Raw genomic sequence first — 11,495 nt, forward strand, 5'->3', positions numbered from 1 at the left:
TTTGTGTCCTAGATTGAGAACACCACATTTTTTTCACATAGATATTGAATAGTCATCACTTTCAATCACTACTGCCAGGGGAGTTTCTCTTTATGTGAGAACAGGACAAGAGATTGAACTAACTAGCTTTAGTTTTCTCAGGAGATGCCGCACCATTTTTCTTCCTTTAGGTGACTGCCTTGCTCTAACGTGATTCTTTTCCTTTAAAAAAAAAAAAGACCTCACTACAACAAGAAAGTGGAAGAGGTAGATGTGTGTTGTTCTTTGCATTCAAGCCACACAAGCATTCGCTGAATCTTTAAATGCACGTAATTTAGTCAGTATGTAACTTGTCACATAAAATCGAATCTGCTGTTCGCTCCAGCCTGCAGCTTGTTCTGAGTGATCACTGCAGTCTAGAACCTCCCCTTCCAAAATGGAGGATGATCTTTGGTCTCTGCTCACACTGCATATCCTGACATAGTAATGGCAGCTAGTTTACACAGGGCCTTCACTGTACGAATAACAACATATCATGGGTTGTGGAGGAGACCTTGGATGCCTTTTACCATCTGAATGTTCGCATGCCACCATCTTCAGGCTGAAAGAACTGTGCAGTCCCAACCCTGTCATTGGAGGAGGAGAGAAAAGGGAGCACACCTACCAGTGCTTGTCATTGTGTGTGATGATGGGTAGAGCTGGTTGGGATTTTTTTTCCCCAGAATGTTGTTTTTTTTTTCCTTTGGTTGGAAAATTCCAATTTATAAAAACTAAAATGTTTTGTAGGATTGTACCAGTTTTGACAAAGCTTCTGTTGGGAAAGGTTTCTCTCTCCCACGATTGAATTTCTGGTCAGAGAGCAACAGTGATATCCCAGAATAGGCAGTAGCCTGGGGTGGGGGAGGGGCCCAGAGCACTTAACTGGGATGTAGAAGACCCACATGCACATCCCTGCATTTATCAGGAAGGCTTGAACCCAGGTCATCCCTTTCCCACGTGAGTGCCTTACCCACCAAGCTATTGCTTTCTGAGCTGCATCTTTCCTGTTGGAACTGTTCCACTTTGCTTAAATAATAAATATTCATTGGAACTTGGATTTGAACCTGGCTATTCTGGAGGTCTCTCGTTTGCTTCAAAAGGTCTGTTTTATCCTGATGTGGACCGGAAACGCTTTTGAAATCTGTAAAAGTTTCACAGGATGGAAAAACTGTTGGCTGCCGAGTTCTAATAGTGGATATAGGTAATTCCTTCTTTGAAAGACACACTTCTAAGTACACTTTAAAAAACAGACTGTAAAGCAGCAGGGGACTGATTCTCGATGCACAGCAATTAGGTATGTAAGCAGGGTCTGAAAGAGCTTTCCCTTGCCGAGCTGGCTGGGGGTGGGGAGCAAGCTGCAGGACCAGACTGTGTTTGCATGAACACACCCACCCTGCCTAGGTGGTCAGCATGATGGGACTGCTTGCGCGTAAATGATCGCTTTGGCTGGTGTTGGGTTACAAATCACTTTACTGTTGAATGCAGGGGTAATGAAATGTTGTTCTTATTGTATTAGTAAGGGCAGCCAAACTGCGTTTAGCCTGTCCTAACTGAAGGGTCATCCTCATCTGAACTGAACTCGGTAAGTAGGGGGCTCAGATGCAGACCCCTATGAAAGGAAGAGGGGTTGGGGATAGGTGTCCCTGTTGGGAGATGTGGGCTTTGCTTAAGAGTCCTAGGCATAGTTTGACCTGCTCATCCCAACTGGTCAAAGGTAGAGCTCATTAAGGCTCCATTAGAAGTCGTTTTGTTTTGTTAAGTGAGCACTAGAGCCGCAATCACTTGCTACAGGACAGGGTTTTCTACCCAGCCTGCTTCAGCAATGACATTCTTCCACTGAGAGCTGGGAGGAACCTCAGGAGACTGACCTGCAGAGGAGCAGGTGGCAGCAGAGGGGGACGGTGTGCATTGGAGTGACTGGCAGAGCCGCTGACGGAGTGGAGCAGCTGGCAGAGCGGCAAGCAGCTGATAGAGTGGCTGGCAGCCGGCAGGGCAGCTGGCGAGATGGCAAGCAGCATGCCCAACACACTCCAGGGTGGGTGTTTTGCTCAGGGTTCTGTACGGGTTTATCCTGCTTACGGCATTTTCCCAAGTTAATGGTGGGTTACTTTTTCCCTTCTTTTAATTAAAAGTTTCTTTCCTACACTCAGTCTCTGTGCTTGCAAGAAGAGAAGTATTACCTCTAGAGGTGCCCAAGGGGTGGTGTGTAATTGTCCCAGGTTACTGGGTGGAGGCTCGAGCCAGGTTTGTGTTGTACTGTTGAAAGGAACCCCTAGATATTGAACCCGGCCCTTCTTGCTGCCAGCTCCGACTGGCAGAAGGACTACAGGCACAATGAGAATTCTAGATGCTAAAAAAGAAGAGTAAGAATAATCATCAAAAAAAGAAAAAACCCTCAGAAAAAAGAATGAAAGGAGAGATTATCATAAATTCTGACAAAAATACATAAAAGACTAAGGGAAAAAAACACACAAAAGACTAAGCAAAAAAAAAAAAAAAAAAAGGCAGCCTCATTCTATTAACCAAGTATTAACACTACTGGCTAAAGCGACCTGTGAGAAGGAAGGATTACCTGTTACAATATAGGGGACCACTAACCAGCACCACTCCAGACTTCCAGGGGAATGGAAAATAGCATATTTAATAGCAAGCTAGAGGTTCACTGGCAAACCATGCTGAAGCTGTTTTTGACAGATGACAAATATCTCAGGTAAAAAGGGCTCGTACAGTTTAGGAAATGCCTGACTTCATGGAAATTTCCATTATGTTATCCATCAGCTGGTGTTTCTTGCAATGTGCCTGACTGAGCTGCAGCACTTGAGAAGGGGCAATGTTAAGGGCTTTGGGATTAGGTCTTCCAAGTAATGCTTTGCATCATGATTTTCCAGTCAATGTTTTTAGCTATAGAATGGAAGAAACACATTCAATGCATTATCTGAGGGAACCTGAGAAAAATATACTCATTTTCTGGGTTGCTTAGTAGCAGAGTGTCCTTCACCTTGTGTTGCTTGGAAGACAGAAGAGAAGAGGTGCGTGTGAAAAAGAGGAAGTTGTATAGTGTAATTCAGTGGAGTTGTGAACCAAACACAGGATCCTTGTACTTAAAGATGGGCTTGAATCAGCTTTTCCGATCCAAACTCTGAAATCTGGGAAAATCATGGTCTGGGTCCTAATGTTACAGCTCAGACCTAACTCAGTAGTTTTGAACCCTTAGCTCCCAAAGCTGTGACGGTTTGGATTCAGCTAAAAGGGGCCATTTCTAGTGAGAGCAGGGTTGGAGTTAAGTCTTTTATTTCTATTTTGTTTTATTTAATCTAACCCATTTAATCAGATTGTAAACAGTTGGGGACAGGGACTGTCTCTTCATTTGTGTTTGTGCAATAAACAGCACAAACAGGGCCCTGATTCTCTTGGGACCTTTCGGTGCTCCCATGATATAAACAATTAATAATAATCCAGAATGATCCCAAAGCATGCTGCAGAGGCAATTAATGCACAAACTCTATGTAGGAATCAATTTGCCCACCATTGAAAGGCAGCTACTTAGAGAATGAAACACTGTGCATAGTAACACTGCCCTGCCGTAGTGGATAGGAAATGAAGAGAAACACCATACCCAGTTGGGAATGCAAGGGTGCAGAGGCAGACAGAACTTAATTATCTACTATATATTTGGTGCAGAGGATGTACTTTGAACCTTTTGAAACCAGAACAACGTAAGATCAGAAGAGAAATTCAAGACATTTACTCTGAAGGCTCCCTTCCAAGTCTGCTTTACGAACAACTCTGAGGTGGGGAATTCTTTCATTTGAGCATGCTGCATAATGAGTGATTTATTTTATTCAGTAACTGTATTTGTGGTCAGAAGCTCCATCTCATGATGTATGTTTTGGTTTGCAGCAGGAAAAATGTATTCCTGTTTGAATAGATTTGTCCTGTTAACAAATATTCATTTAAGCAGAGTCCATTATATTCACAAAGTCTCATCCCTGAATTCAACAAAAGAAACGAGTAAGGCTTCTTGAAGCATTGTCAAGGGCCATTCAGTTCACAAGAACACTGTTACCAAGAGATTAAATGAATTAAAAATTGATGAATGTTCTGTATGGGATGACTTGTAGTCAAGGATATTTAAGCAGATAAAAGAGTGGAGGGGAGGAAAAGGTTGGTTGATAATGTGTTTTTTATAATGATTGGGAGCAGGGAAGAAAAGAGGAAAGGGGGCAACAATCTCTGGGTTTCTAGATAAATACTTGTTAGAAAAGCAAAAGGGAGAAAGATTAGTGTGCTCAGATGTGAGGGATGTTCTTTGCTCAAACAATGTAGAAGGAAGCTGGTCACAGGGCCAGGCTTCTTCCCGGGTTCCAAGCACATACGTGTTGATTCTGGACACTTGGTGATCAGTGTGGATACCAGTGAGACACGGTACGCCCGATTTGCAGATCAATGAGGTTTAATGTGCAAAGTTTTCTATAAACATACTAGTTAGATACAAAGCCTAAAGTTAACTACAATATATCATACTCACTAAGCCTGGAGAGCTAAGCAGTCACTCAGAAGGCTGTATACAGGAACACCTTTCTTCAGGGGCCCCGCCAGGGAGTCAGTGGATCCTCTGGTCCAACTGGCAGCACCTCCCGCAGAGTCAGGTGTTGATGGAGCGCCCCCCCTTTGTCTAAGTGGTGACTTCTTATATCCTTCCATAAACAACCTTCACCTAATTATCTCTCTCTCATTATCATATATGCTAATTACCTACATTGGATTTCCATCCTTAACTATATTTCATTCTCACCACGATAATTGGGGTCGTCAAAACAACATCTGGTGATTGGTGGGGGGGTGGAGTAAAAGTATGCCCCTTGGCAATGACACAGTGTACCCCAGATGTTCAAGGATAACTTGTTGTTCCCATCACCGTTATCTATGTGCAGCTGCAAGCATACAGTATTTGTATTTTATCTTATGATGTGCCATGCTATGCAGAAACTGAGACATCTGCAAGGTTACTCAGTAGTCCTATGCATCTCTGCCAACTGGAAGATGTCATGCTTCAGGGGTCAGAATAGCCAAGCAAGCAACTGAAGCTATGCTAGGCCTGTAAGACAGTGGTCAAGCAACTCAAATTGTACTGGGCCTCCAACAATACTGCCATGCTTGGTCTCCATGAAGATGGTTTATTTTCTTAAAACAGGGAAGTAAACAAACAGAAAGCAATCTTTTAACTCATTCCTTTGTCTCAGACTGCAAGGTCATCTCTCCTAGGGTTTCTGGTGCTCCTGATCCTGGTAGTTTCCCAGTTTTAGTCAGCTCAGCTCCCTTCCCTGGAGTGCTTCCCTGAGCACCTGGCCCCTTGCTCCTGGCACCCACCACTGGAATTAGCTCCACTTCACTAGGGCTTTCTTTCCTCCAGGCACAGTCTGTCTCAATCTCTCTCTCTCTCTCCCTACCTCATTTCTTGCCCTTTAAAGGTCCATGCGTAGCCCAGTCCCCTTTAATCTGGTGGATTGGACTCACCTGCTCTGAGACGGGGTGCTGGGCCCAGCTCTTATTCACAGGGACCAGGGACCTGTGACAAAGCTAAAAAAAATCAGAGAATTTTACAGACTTCATAAGCTTCATTGGAAACAAAGGCAGGTGCTGAGGAGTAGGCCCTGATGAGCCCTACAGAAGAAAGCTTAGTGTGGCCATTCACCACAGCGTGTTGTTGGCAGCACATGCCAAGAGTGCAGTGGTGGGACTGCTGTGGCTCCACCCTGGGGGATTGATCTGTAAATCCCCATGAGTGTATAAAGGATTCAGTCAGAGGAAGGATGACTAGAGAGGGTAGAAGGCCTAAGCCATATGAAGGGACTAACCATATGAAGACTGTACTCCATCTATTATTGATTTTGTTTACCAAGTGCCGCCAGCGTGTTTGGTGTATGCAAGTTACAAAATCAGACATTGTCTGCCCTGCACTTAGTGTCTTTTATAACAAACCAGGAAAATACACATTAATTACAGGCCAGTCTTGCAATTAGCTGGGCTCCAATATGGCAGTAAGGCTGTGAGTTGTGGAGGATACACGGAAACCCCCGTCGGCCCAGGGATCCCAACAGAGGTTTGTCTTGATTGTATTTAATGGTTCCACCCACCTCCTGGTTGCTGTTGTTCAGAGCTGGGGCAGTAAGTATCGTGCACTGGACCTTGCATGTCTCCCCCTTCATTGCCAATGCTGGAAGTGGGCAAAAGGGAAGTTGTGCCGTGAGTATCTGAGTGTATGCTCCCATGCTGTCTTTTGTCTGTCTGGTGTTTACAAGGCCTACCTTGTGAAGGTAACATTAAGGTCTGGTTTAAACCCTGTAAATTGAGGCCAGGATTTTCTAGTGAATTTCAGTCCTTTGGTTTTGAGTACCCAGTCTGAGACATCCTTAAGCAGCCTGATTTTCAGATGGTTGCACTTCTTGAAAATCAGGCCCTTTAAACTGTTTCAGGTTGAGCACTCAAAATCACTAGACTTTTCTGAGACTCTGGGCCCTAGAGCTAAGTTTGAACTTAGGCCTCATCTGTAACTCACCTCATCGGATGCTGCCTTTGGTGGAAGTACAATGTCAGCCATTGTTCTCATACTAGACCAGTGTGAACCTACCAGTTTAAGTTCCACCAATAAACATGCATGAAAACTCATGGTTTTGTCCAAACATTTACGCTTTTATCCAGAGTGAAATGCCACCATTTTCTTCTGTTGAACACCGCACTGCATCCTAAAATGGCAAATAATTTCCCTCCCCTTGTCCAGGATAGATGTAATTTCCTGTCCCCAGCCCTGCTTGTAAAAATCTGTTTTGTAGAGCATTAGTCAAAGCCCTCTCTAATCATCTGAGAACCAGTGAAGTGGAGAATGAATTTCCATGCTTTGTTATATGAATTACATTGGAAATGGTCTCCAGATGCAAACTTTCCCAAGCTGTGTGAGTGTGAATGTAGTGTTTGATTATGAGGTTGTGGGTTTAGGCCCATCTGAAGTTTAAACAGACCCAGTCTGACTTTAGTAGTTGTGCTGGTCTGTCGTGATTTTTAAATAAATACATTGAATAGCTTAGAATATTATATAGAATTAGTTAATGCCCCTTTGGGTGTGACTGTATCTAGCAATGAATTAAAATCAGGTGACTCAAAGACAACTGGCAACACAAGTTGCATCAAAGGTAGATCTCTATTGTTTTATCAGAATAATTTAATTTCACCAGAATTGGGTCATTTAGAAAATACAATGTTCTGGAAGGTGGTCATTATACTTGTATATTAGCTATTTTAAAATATTCATCTCTTAGTTGTATTAAAAAAATGTTCACACAAATATCAAAATGTAATTGTCCATGTAAAGAACCAAAACTTGTGTAATTTATTCTTAGGGGTATTTTGATTTTTCTCTCTCTCCAGAATTAGTTTATTTCCTTTACATAAGAAGAAAAGAGTTTCCAAGTAAATTAATATAATTGCCTTCTTAAAAACCAGCTGACCCAGTGGGGTTGACTCTTCTACTGAAACAAGCTCTTATGTATTTTTAGTGAGAAACTGATGAAAGAATGTATGCAGTTCTGCATGTGTACTTTACACTAACGTGCTCTGGGCTAAGTGTATATGCTACGTTATTTCATCATGTTAGGATCACCTAGGAATAGTTGCTCATTACAGTGTCAACTGCCCTTTGCTAAAGCCCCACTAAGGCCACGCTGTGAGGTGATGAATAAAGGCGAGTTTTAACCCTTGACCTTGGGCTTCCCAGTGCCAGGTGTTGATGACTCTGCACTTAATGGGAAGGTGGGGGTGGGGGACATCTCCTAGCTACTCCTTGGTTGAGTGGAGTGAAATGCTGCAGCATGAGAGGTTGTGTTTCCCAGCATCATGGGTGAAGCTTCCCCTTGGGAGGCTAGCTCCCCGTCCCACCTCCTTTGCCCCAGGCTCTCTCCCCCTGCCCCCGCTTGCCACGGCATGTCCCTGGCTGAGGAGGGACACAGTGGCAGCAGTGATGGGGTGTAAGTGGGGGTGGGAGGAGGAGAGGAGGAACGCACATAGTAAGTGACCGTGGGGAGGAGGGACACGGGTAGCAGTGGTGAGGAGGGGGCCGAGCGAGGGAGTAGAGAAGGGACGTGACAAGGGAGGGACTGGGGAGGAGGCAGGAGAGGAGGAACCGAACAGGTGAGCAGCAGCACGGCAGGGCGGAGAGTGGGGGAGAAAAGGAGGGACATGACAAGGGTGGGAGGGGGGTGGGAAGGAGAGGAGGAACCAGCGAACAGCAGTGATGAGGACTTCCGGAGTCTGGACTCAGAGATTAGGGCCAGGGATGGTGGTGGCCTGGCCTGATGGAGAGGAACAGAGCAGCTGCCAAGCCAGACAGGCAGGCAGCGACAGTCAGAGGAAGAGGAGAATGCTGCCTGCCTGCACTGAATTTTTATATACGCCAGGCAGGTTCCCGGGAGGCTGAGGAGATGGTATCTACTACTCACTTCCTGGGTCCATCAGTGATCAACCTGGCGAGTCCAAGTGACCAGGAAAGCTGAGTAGTAGCTGCCGCCTCCTCAGCCGCTGGGGAACCTGCATGGCACATACATCTTCCGCCCTCCCAGCAGTGGGAGGTGGTAGCCAGGTCGACAGAGGAAGACCCAGTGCTGTTTACACCAAAGGTTAGGTTGGCCTAATTATGTCACGCCAAGGTGTGGATTTTTCAGATTTCTGAATGATGTCGGGGGGTTGACTTAACTTTTGAGCGTAGACCTGGCTTAGATCGACCCAGCTCCATTGCTTGGGGGTGCGAAAAAAGTGATACTTCTGAGCAGCACAGTTAAGCCAATCGAAGTCCCCATGTGGACAGTGCTAGGTTGACAGAAGAATTCTTCCGTCGACCCAGCTAGCACCTCTCAGGGAGATGGAATTAACTCCGCCGATGAGAGAACGCCCCCCACTGCTGTAAGGAGTGTCTACACTCAAGTGCTACAGTGGCGCAGCTGCAGCTGTGCTGCTGTAGCATTTCAAGCATAGACAAGCCCACAGTGTCCTCTCCTGATCTTTCCATAGAACATTGCTCTAACCTGCGATTCTGTAAAATTTGTTTAAACTGATTTGCTCTCTCTCTCTGTTCTGACTTTAAAAAGAACAACTGGCTTGAATAAAGTGCTGGTCCCCACTAAATCTCACACCTTTTGCAAATGCATTGATGACAGTCCGTGAGAACAACCAGCTCCTGGGCAATGAGCACAGCAATGGACAAACATGTCTCATAGGTCATCTCTTTGGGAAAGCGTTCTTTGGAACTCGGGAGAGGTGGATGCTATTAAGACTAGCCCCATCATTTGCCTGCCTGATCACATGAGGCTCATACAAATGTCATATTATATCAAGGTTTGATGTGGGGTCTCTACCATAAACCCTTCGCATCTAGATCTGGCTCTTAGAGCCATCACATATCTGACAGGAATAGTCATTTGCTGCTGAGGCGAGTTCTTCAAAGTGTTGTTGTGTTGCAGAGTTCAAAACAAAGGCCATGTGGGCAGGTCAGCAATTCAGAAACCAGGGAAGTGAGAAATGCCATGAAGGAAACGGAAGCATAATGACCTTCCTACAATGATGCATTTACAACTGCCACATGTTTTAGAGTCAGCCAGAGAGCCAGGAAACATAAAATGACAAGAAGGAATAGGACTAAACAGAACTCAAATGACCTTCTTACAGAGATTGTAGCTAAAACCATGGCATATCGGATTTGATTTATAGCTACCTCAGTAAGGCTTTGTCCTGTGGAGTGAATGATTCACTCTAATAGCTATGCCAAGATATACTGCCTATGTAGCATTGAGTAGTGAAGACTTGTTAAACACAAGGACATGATATACCTTCTCAGCAAAGCTGCAGTCTTTAAAAATCGCCATTGTGCTCTGGTCTGCTCACTAGGGCCACAGATATCCAAATCCAGATGAGCCAAGGGTGATTTGTTTTCTCCAGATTCCTGCAGCCTATAAAGCCCTGCACCTTGCCAGGTTCATCCTGCTGAATAGTTACTTTTATAAATATTTACTGGTGAGTTATGAATGCTTGTCTTACTGCAGGGACATGGTGACATGGTGAGCATTTGTTTCAAAAGCTCTGGGAGCAAACTACAACTAAGTGCTCTTCCCCCCCGCCCCGGCTCAAGTCTGCAATGCCCTTGAGTGGGAATGTGTCATCAGCTATGCATGAACAAAGGTAAACAAACTTCCTTCTCTCCCAGCTGCACTCAAGCCAAACAAACTCTGCACCATTTGGACATGGGAATTCAATAGTCTCCTTTTTGTCCGTGTGCTAGAAATCTTGACAGAAAAATGCCTGGTGATAAGCTAACTATATCTGTGTCCCTCACATCAATAGGAGAACCACAGTCCTGTTATACTAATATTGCCAGCACCTCGGTGCCTCAGAAGTTCAAAAAAAGAATGCATCGTCTGCTGCTGACAATCCTCTGTAGTGCTGCTGATACTCCCTGCTTCCCACTCAGCAGCATCACTACCCATTTCACTAGCTAATGAGAAATCATCACTAGTGGTCTTGGTAATAATGTGGTAGTAGAATTCCCATCCTGCGCTCTCTTGGTGGGAGATTTACATGAGGGGGCAGGAAGAAGAGATTTTCTAAGACTTGTTCTTTTCTGTTGTTGTTTGACTGCCTCAAAGATCTGAATTTTGGAATGAAAACAACTTGATCAAGGCAACACAGAACAAGAGCTGTGTGTACTTGCAGCTCAGCTGCTGTTTTACAGAAGTTCCTAACAGAGTAGAGCGGTAGGTAGATGAAAAGCAATATTTGCAGGTCTCCACTACGCTTCCTGACTATACTGGGATACTTTAATGTTTCCCCATCTTTTTCAGGCAAATGTTCACGTGTAGGCCCTGCTTGAGTCCTAGACATAGCTCAAAGTATGAACCAAAGTAAGGTTGTGAACCAAAGTAGGTCTTGTCAGAACAGTAACACTAGGTATCAGGTAAGCAAGTACGTACGTTCTGGACCTGAGACGATGGTCCAGGAACACACAGAGGCCTCAAGGAACTATGTAAACAAATTCCTAAGAAGGTGGTACAGAAACACACAGAGGCCTTGTTAACATAAGGGTGGGATCACAAGATAATGGATGAGGATGCTTTGTTCAAACTACAAGGTACAAGGGTGGTAACAACATATAGAAACTAGGGACCATCACAGAGACTCATCATTAATATTCAGTAAGGGTGGAGGGCCCAAAGTACCCAGCACGGAAGTTTGCAGGACCACTGCTGGAATGGGTTGCCAACTCCTCTGCTAATTCATTAGTTAAAAAATAGCAGCTCTTAGCCATATTTGTTGGAGGTTTCCTGCAAGCAGATGTTTCAGGGGCAGTGGCATTGTGTCTCCCCTTCTCCTTCCCAGGAGAATGAGTTCTGAGCACTGTCTCCAGCACAGCTTCAGGGGCAACTCTCTTTCACTAC

Source organism: Emydura macquarii, unplaced genomic scaffold (genome assembly GCF_026122565.2).
Source record: "Emydura macquarii macquarii isolate MOO-44397 ecotype Brisbane River unplaced genomic scaffold, CSIRO-AGI_Emac_v2 contig_2297, whole genome shotgun sequence".
In the NCBI taxonomy this organism is placed as follows: Eukaryota; Metazoa; Chordata; order Testudines; family Chelidae; genus Emydura; species Emydura macquarii.